Source organism: Chlorocebus sabaeus, chromosome 27 (assembly GCF_047675955.1).
Source record: "Chlorocebus sabaeus isolate Y175 chromosome 27, mChlSab1.0.hap1, whole genome shotgun sequence".
Classification (NCBI taxonomy): Eukaryota; Metazoa; Chordata; class Mammalia; order Primates; family Cercopithecidae; genus Chlorocebus; species Chlorocebus sabaeus.
Window position 1 is genome coordinate 28,154,826 of NC_132930.1, and position 9,203 is coordinate 28,164,028.

Consider the following 9,203-nt stretch of genomic DNA (forward strand, 5'->3'; position numbering starts at 1 on the left):
GGAGAAGCAATTAGTGTCCATTCTGTCCTGATTGACAATTCTGCAAAATGCCCAGTAGCATTTTCTCTGGTTTTACAAAATGGCGACCTTCTGTTTCAGAGTGCTGGGTAGCTATTGAGTTCTGGTACAGTTATCATCACGCCGATGCCCCATGTGGCTCCCAATTAGGGAATCAAGCTTAATTTCACTCCCGGACCAGACTGAAATATAAAAGAGAAAGATAAGACCTTCATAGTGCGGTATGAACAGAGATTTCTGGCAAGCAGAATACATGAATATAAACTTTTAGGAGTATTCAATTAAAAATGCAAAGGCAGAGTTCTCTGAGAAACGGGGAGGCACTGGATGAAAGGAGAGAGATTAGTGAGAGCCTGGCAATGAATGTACTGTTTTCATACAATGCCCTAATCAGGAGGACAAGTGGCAGTTGTTATGAAGCAGTAAGATTCAGAACAATGCCTTTCCCAGGGAAGCAGTCGCTACAAAACAAGGGCTACGTCACCACAAAACAGGACAATACTGACTTATACACATGAAAGAGAATAATTGCTTAAAGACGTTATGCCTGACATCTGGTGAGCCTCCTCAGTCTAGAAACAAAAATACTAAGAACTGGAAAACAGTGGGTTATTTTTCCTTTGGCTTCCAGACTTCCTATTTTTCTATGTATTTTATATTATCCCAATTATCTTAGTTAGTGCATTAATATAGAAATACTATGGTTTTCCATTTTCCCTAATTAAGACTATTAGGAAGACATTTTATGCTCTTATTTTTTAATGAAATTCAATTTAAAGTTACTGTATCAGATCTTATTAACTACTACATTATAATACATAATATTTCATCGGGGGCAAAGTGCCTAAATCAAAAACTAGATCCAGACTTCAAGAATGTAAACTATGATCGTGACGTAGCCATGGTTCTTTGCATAGATTTCATCCTGTGTAAAATAAAAACTTTGCTCATGTCAAGTTTTAATCAAATATGTCCCCAGGAAATACTAAGACATGGAAGACCTGTGAAGAAATTTCGCCATTTTATTTTTTAAACAATAGGATGTCCAGATGAAAGGTTGCACGTATTTTAGGGGAGGATGAGACGTGAATAAAGGAGCTGACCCACACTGTATCATTTTATTTTAAAGAAGCTAAATGAGAACTGTTTATTTAATTAATTAATCAAGTATATGTAAGCACCGACTGCATGCTGACCATTGAGTTATTCATACTGGGATGGAGTAGGCAGCTGGAGGCAGATAGCCCCAGTCTCCAGTACATTGTAGCTTCTCCAAACAATATGTATTAAAAAATGGACAGAGACCTTGTTCTCTCTCTCTCTCTCTCTCTTTTTTTTTTTTTTTTTTTGAGACGGAGTTTCACTCTTGTTGCCCAAGTTGAAGTGCAACGGTGCCATCTCTGCTCACCGCAACCTCCGCCTCCTGGGTTCAAGCGATTCTCCTGCCTCAGCCTCCCAAGTAGCTGGGATTACAGGCATGCACCACCACACCTGGCTAATTTTGTATTTTTAATTGAGACAGGGTTTCTCCATGTTGGTCAGGCTGGTCTCGAATTCCCGAGCTCAGGTGATCCACCTGCCTCGGCCTTCCAAAGTGCTGGGATTACAGACGTGAGTCACTGTGCCTGGCCTGTTCTCTTCTTTAAAGGAACAAATAATCTAGTTGAAGCTAACAGATATTATCCCATTAATCTTCACCATACATATGTGAGAAAGGAAATATTTTAGGCTAATTTTGTGAAGGAGGAAACTGAGGCTCTGGAAGCTTATTTACTCAAGGTCAGAGAACTAGAGCGTGACGGAACAAATAATTCAGCCCCGCCTGTCTGACTCTAGAGTCCCAGCTATTGATTTAGACTTGCAACTTACAGCTGCTGATAGGCCAGTATTCTAAGATCTAGTGACTTTTCTCAAGGATTTCCTGTTAATTCTTCCTTCCTTTACTCTTATAAATATGTTTTCTCCCTTTATCTGTTATTCACCCCTAGAAATGCTATTGAACAACAATTCGAACTCCTATGGGAAATCTTTCAACTACAATTTTGAAAACACAAGAAAGCAGGTACCCCCAAAGCTTAAGGAAAAACCATATTTCAAGTCAAACCTTGAGGGCTACCTGGCCAGTCGTTTGGCATGCACCCAGGGCTCCGAACAACCATGACCAGGACAACCAATATGCAGGGATGTTTTCTTTGTCATTACTGGACAGAAGGAACCTTTCTCAATGATTTTCTGTCACCACTTGAAATGATAAGTTTTATGAACAGTTTAACGGCCAAATAAAAGATCTCAGGATACCCCACGGAAGGGATTCTCAATTTTGCAATTCTCTCAGGACGTTTCACAGATTAGTTTCGAGGACACATTGATGTTCCAATTTTCACCAGCATTCAGAGTTGCCCATTTCTCCTGTAACAGCTCAGGTCAGGGAGGGCCCAGCTGAGACTAGAGATAAAGCACATTAGATAGTTGACAGTCAATAAAATATGGGACCTTGATTTCAGCTGATAATAATAGAAAGGTTTTTGGTTTACAGTTTAATTTTTTTTCAAAACCCTAATACATTTGGATAAAAGTAACTATACAGTACGTAAATATGCCAGAGAATAAGAATGACAATGATCTTTAAAGCTCATCAGTAAAAGTGAGTTGCTTCACAAAGCCAAAATAGCTTGTTATTTGTTTTTGTTCTTGTTTTTGTTTTTACTCATTTAATACTTAATACTATTCTTTCTTGATACCCTATTACTCTTTAGGGATGTTCAATCATACTTGGCCAGGAGGCTTCATCCATTCACCCAAAATTGGATAAGACAGCTCTGATTTCTAAAATAACTGACATATTTCCAAAGGCAACAATGACAGGAGCTTCCAGAAGCACCGCAAAATTGGTCACTAGTAAATTTTTCAGGAATGTCTAATTTGTAGCGTTATCAACAGTCACTGCATTCTTCCTCCCACCATGCCTGTTGGAGGTCAGAGATTTGCTCTCACAGCCCTCTAGGACACCCCCAATTTTTGAAAATTTTTCATCAGAGACACTATCCAAACATATATGATTACGATGAGAGCTAAGAAAAAGTATTAAATCTCAGATTTTTTTTTTTCAGTTAACAAAACACCTTCAGATATATTGTATAATTTAGCTCTATGACAATGTTATTATAAAACATGCATCCCACGGTTGAAGGAAGACATTTGGAGAAATTTAATGACAAGATTAAGATTAAGATTATCAAGACATTTATACGGTGGAGCTTAAAGCTCTACTCAGGTCTTCTGATTTTTAGGGCAATCCTCTTTCACCTCCCATCACTAGGGTTAGTCGACTCATTGACATACTCGAATGGGCAGAAGCAGCAGCAGCACCTGGGAACTTATTAGAAATGCAGATCCTCTGGCCCCACACCAGATCCTGTGAATCAAAAACTCCAGGGTGGGGCCGGTGACCGGTGACCCATATTTTAACAAGCCCTCCAGGTGACACTGATGCCCACTGAAACTGGAGACCATGGCATATGCTAAATGTAGTAGCTTAGATCACACTGTGATTGACACACAGTTTTATATCAGACTTTCTAGGGACCATCTAATATCTTCCTGCTTTGGTACCATGAAGCTATCATAGAAATAGTTCCGATAATCATGGCTCCAAAGACCTGGAAGTCACAAGGAGTAAAATGTTTCAAGCTTATTCGTACAATGTGAAGTGGCCATTGCTTACAGCTTCTCTTCCTTATATTCCTACCAATGGAAGGTAAAGGAAATAATTTCCCCTTCTAAAAATCAAGATTGTCCAACTATTCAATTTTGTTAGAGTAACATATTTTCAAGGCTTTCAATTGTTTGTTCAGTTCGTGGGCAGCCAGATGGGGTGATTCCCACCCCCAACCCCTCATGCATATCAGGCTTCTGAACACCAACCCTTTCAAGAGATTTATTGCATTACATTTGAAAATGTATATGTCTTGGACTTCATACAGAAAAGAAAAGGAATGTTAGGGTCCCCGTGTCATTTGTTCTTTAGCACTCTGTATTTCTTCTTTACAGTACTCATCACCCTTCTAATTAGTCATTCAATGTCACTCACTGTCTACTTACTTGTTCCCTGCATGTTCTCTATTAAGACTTCAGAGGCCCCAAGCTCTGACAAGATAATGATGTGTCTCTTCCAACACCAGATGGATTTTGAAATTTTTTTTAAATCAAGACTTTAAAATAAGTTTAAGAAATCCAATAAGGTTTCGATTTTACCCATTGTGAGTGCTTCTCTGCTTTATTCCAAATATGGTATACTAAACTTTATTTCAATGTTTCAAGTAAAATTTAGTGTGTATAATTAAGATATGTAACATTGTGTTATGGGCTACATATAGATAGTAAAAAGGTTACTATAGTGAAGCAAATTAACATGTCCATCATCTCACACAGTTACCCGTTTTTTAAATTTTATGGCAAAGAGCAGCTAAAGCCTACTCATTTAGTGTGAATCCCATATGTGATACAATTTTATTATCTGTGGTCCCCATGCTGCATATTAGACTTCTACACTTGTTCGTACTACGTGAGTGCTACTTTATATCCTCTGATCTACATCTCTCCATGTCTTCCCTTCCCCTCACCTCTTCACTCCTAGTAACTAATTTTTCTTTTTTTTAGATTTCACATATAAATTTGGTATCATGCAATCTTTGTATTTCTGGACCTGGGTTATTTCACGCAGCAAAATGCCCTCCAGGCTTATCCATGTTGTGGAAAATAGCAAGATTTTATTTTTAAGGGTTGAATAATATTCCATTATGCATATTTGTACTACAGTTTCTTTATCCATTTGTCTATTGGCAGACGCTTAGGTTTTTTCTGTATCTTGGCTATTATGAATGATATTACAATAAATATGAGAGTGTAGATATTTTTGTGAAGGGATGATTTCATTTCCTTTGGGTATATTCCCAGAAGAGGGATTACTGGATCATAAGGTCATTCTATTTTTAATTTATTTAGTCCATACTATTTTCTATAATGTCTATAACAATCTACATTCCCACAGATAGTATGTAAGAGTTCCCCTTTCCCTACACTGTCACCAACATTTATCATCTTTCGACTTTTTGCTAGTAGCCATTCTAAAGAGTGTGAGGTTGTATTTCATAGTGTTTTTTGATTTGCATTTCCCTGATGATATGATGCACAACATCTTTTTATATATGTTGGTCATTTGCGTGTCTTCTTGGTAGAAAAATCTATTCAACTCTTTTACCCATTTTATTTCCACATTATTTGTTTCTTGACTATTGGGTTGGGTTGTATGAGTTCTTGATAAATTTTAGATGTTAACCCCTTATCAGATACATGATTTGCAAATATATTTTTTCAAATCGTAGGCTATTGTTTTATTTTGTTAATTGTTTCTTTTGCTGTACAGAAGCTTTTTGGTTTAATATAGTCCCATTTATTTATTTTTGCTTTTGTGGCCTGAGATTTTTGTAATGACATCCAAAATATCATTGCCAAGGCCAATGTCCAGGAGCAGGAGTTTTATAGTCTCTGTTATTAAGTTTCAGTCTTGTACTCATTTTTGAGTTATTTTTTGTGTATGGCGTAAACTAAAGGTCCAATTTCATTCTTTTCCTTGTGAAAATCCAGTTTTCCTAACACCATCCATTGAAGAGACTATCTTTCCCCATTGTGTCCATTTTGTACCTTTGTCAAAAATTAATGAACACATTTATTTTGGAGTTCTCATTCTGTTCCACCAGTCTATGTGTCTGTTTTTATGCCACAACCATTCTGTTTTAATTACTATAGCTTTGCAATATAATTTTAAATCAAGAACTGTGATGACTCCTACTTTGTTTTTCTTTCTCAAAATTATTTTGGCTATTTATGGTGTTTTATGCTGCCATACAAATTTAGCATTGTTTTTTATATTTTTGTGAAGAATGCTATTTGGATTTTTATAGAGATTGTATTGAATCTGTACACTGTTTTGGGCGTATAAACATTTTAAAAATAACAATTCTGATCCATAAGGCATGAATATTTTTCCATTTATCTGTTTCTTCTTTAATTTTTTCCATCCATTTATTGTGCTCAATGCACAGATCTTTCACCTCTTTGGTTAAATTTATTCCCGGGGTTTTTTTTTTTTTTTTTTGATACTATTATAAATGAGATAGCTTTTTTGATTTCTTTTTCAGTTAGGTATTTTTGTTTTTAAATGCTACTGATGATCATATGTCCTACTATTTACAGAATTTATTTATTAGTTCTAAAATTTTTCTGGAACATTTAGGATTTTTGCATGTGGAATTATGTCATCTGCAAATAGAGGTAATTTCACTTCTTCCTTTTCAATTGGGATGCCTTTTATTTCTTTTTCTTTTGTGATTGCTTTAGTGAGTATAGTTGACACCTGAGCAACATGGGTTTGAACTGCACAGGTCCATTTACATGTGGGTTTCCTGCTTCTGTCACCCCTGAGACAACAAGATCAACCTCTCCTCTTTCTCCTCCTCCTCAGCTTATGCTATGGAAGATGACAAGAATACTTTTATGGTGATATATTTCAATTAATATGTAGTAAATATACTTTCTCTTCCTTACGATTTTCTCAATAACATATTCTTTTCTCTAGCTTATGGATATAATATATATAACATACAAAATATATGTTAATCAACTATTTATATTATCTGTAAAGCTTCCAGTCAACAGTGAGCTATTATTAGTTAAGTACGGGGTAAGTCAAAAGTTATACATAGATTTTCGACTGTATGGGAATCAGTGCCCATAACCTCCACATTGTTCAAAAGTCAACTGTCTACTTCCAGTACTACATTGAATAGAAATAGTGAGAGTGTGTATACTTCCCTTGTACCAGATCTTAGTGGAAAAGTTTTCAATTTCTCCCCATTTATTTTAATATTTGCCATGGATTTTTTCATAAATGAACTTTTTTATGTTGAGGAACTTTTCTTCTATACCTAAACTGTTGAGAATTTGTATCAAGAATGGGTGATGGGCTCCGTCTAATGCTTTTTCTGCATTGATTGGAATGATAAGTGATTTTTAAAATTCTATTCATGTGATGCATTATACTGATTTATTCATGTATATTAAACAGCTTTGAATGCCAGGGATGAATCTCATTTGGTCATGATGTATAATCTTTTTAATGTGTTGTTGGATTCAGTTTGTGATACTTTATTGAGAATTTTCACATCAATGTTCATTAAAGAAATTGGACTATAGCTTTCTTTTCTTACGATATCTTTGTCCGTCTTAAGCATTGATATAGTTTGGATATTTGTGCCCACCCAAATCTCATGTTGAATTGTAATCCCCAGTGCTGGAGGTGGGCCCTATTGGGAGATGTTTGGATCATGGGAGTGGATCTCTTAGGGCTTGGTGTTGTCTTCAAGATAGCGAGTTCTCACAAGATCTGGTCATTTAGAAGTGTATGGCACCTCCTCTCCTCTCTCTCTGTCTTGTTCATGCTTTTGCCATGTGACATGCCTGTTTCCTCTCTGCCTTCTGCCAGGATTGAAAGTTCCCTAAGACTTAACCAGAAGTTGAGCAGATGCCAGCACCATGCTTCCTGTACAGCCTACTAAACCATGAACCAATTTCACCTCTTTTATTTATAAATTACCCAGTCTCAGGTATTTCTTTATCGCCATCCAAGAATGAACTAATACAGGCATCAAGGTGATACTGGCTTTGTAAATTGTGTTTAGAAGTCTTTTCTCTAGTTCTATTTTTCGGAAGAGTTTGAGTATTGGTGTTAATTATTTGAATATTTGATAGAATTCAGCTGAAAAGCCATCTGATCTGGAGCTTTTCATTTTGGGGACATATTTTACTACTTCTTTACTCTCTTTTACTTGTTATTGGTCTCTTCAGGCTTTCTATTTATTTCTGACTTAATTTTGGTAGGTTGTATTTTTCTAGGAATTTATCCATTCTCTTTTGTTTAGCCAATTTGTTGGCATATACTTATTTATAATAGTCCCTTATAATCTCCTTATTTCTCAAGTGTCTATTGTAACATCTTCATTTTCATTTTTGCTTTATTTATTTGGGTCTTCACTCTTTTTTTCTTATGATAGCTGAAGGTTTGTCAATTTTGTTTACTTATTTTAAAGAAACAACTAAGTTTTATTAATTCTGTCTCTGGTTTTTCCATTATTTGATTTGTTTCTGTTCTAATGTTTATTATTTCCTTCCTTCTGCTAATTTTTGGTTTAATTTTCTTTTATATTTTCTTGAAGCATAATGTTAGACTATTTATTAGGAATTTTCATTATTTTCTAATGTAGGCATTAACTACAATTAACTGTCCTCTTGGAACTCCTATTGCTGCATTCTGTAAGTTTTTAATCGTTGCTATTTGTCTCAAGTTATTTTTTAATTTCCCTCTGATTTTTTAACCCATTCATTGTTTAGATGCATGTTGTATAATTTTCACATATTTGTAAACTTTTCAAGATTCCTCCTACTATTTATTTTCATAATACTGTTGTTTGAAGCAATACTAGGTATGGTTTCAATTTTCTTAAATTTGTTAAGACTTGTGTTGTGGACTAGCATGTGGTCTATTCTGAAGAATGTTCCATGTGGACTGGAGAAAAATGTTCCTTCTACTGCTATTGAATGAAAATATTTTTTATATATCTGTTAGGTCCATTTGGTCAAAAGTGAAATTTAAGTTCTGTGTTTTCTTATTAATGTTCTCTCTAGTTGATCAATCTATGCATTGTTGACAGTGGAGTATTGAAGTCTCCTGTTATTACTGCATTGCTATGTCTCCCTTCATTCCATTAGTATTTTTTGATGTATTTTGGTACATTAATGTTGGGTGCATACATGTTTACAATGATTATTCTCCCTTGATGCCTTGACTCTTTTATCATCAAATAATGACCTTCTTTGTCTCTTGTGAAAGTTTTTGACTTAAAGTCTATCTTATCAGATATAATTATAGTCATTCCTACTCTTTTTTGGTTACCATTTGCACAGAGTATCTTCTTCCATCCCTTCACTTTAATTCTGTGTGTGCCCTTACAGCTTAACTGAATCTCTTGTAGGAAGCATACAATTAGATCTTGTGTTTTTGTTCATTTAGCCACTCTATGTCTTTTGATTAAATAATTTAATGCATTTACATTCAAGTTTATTATTGA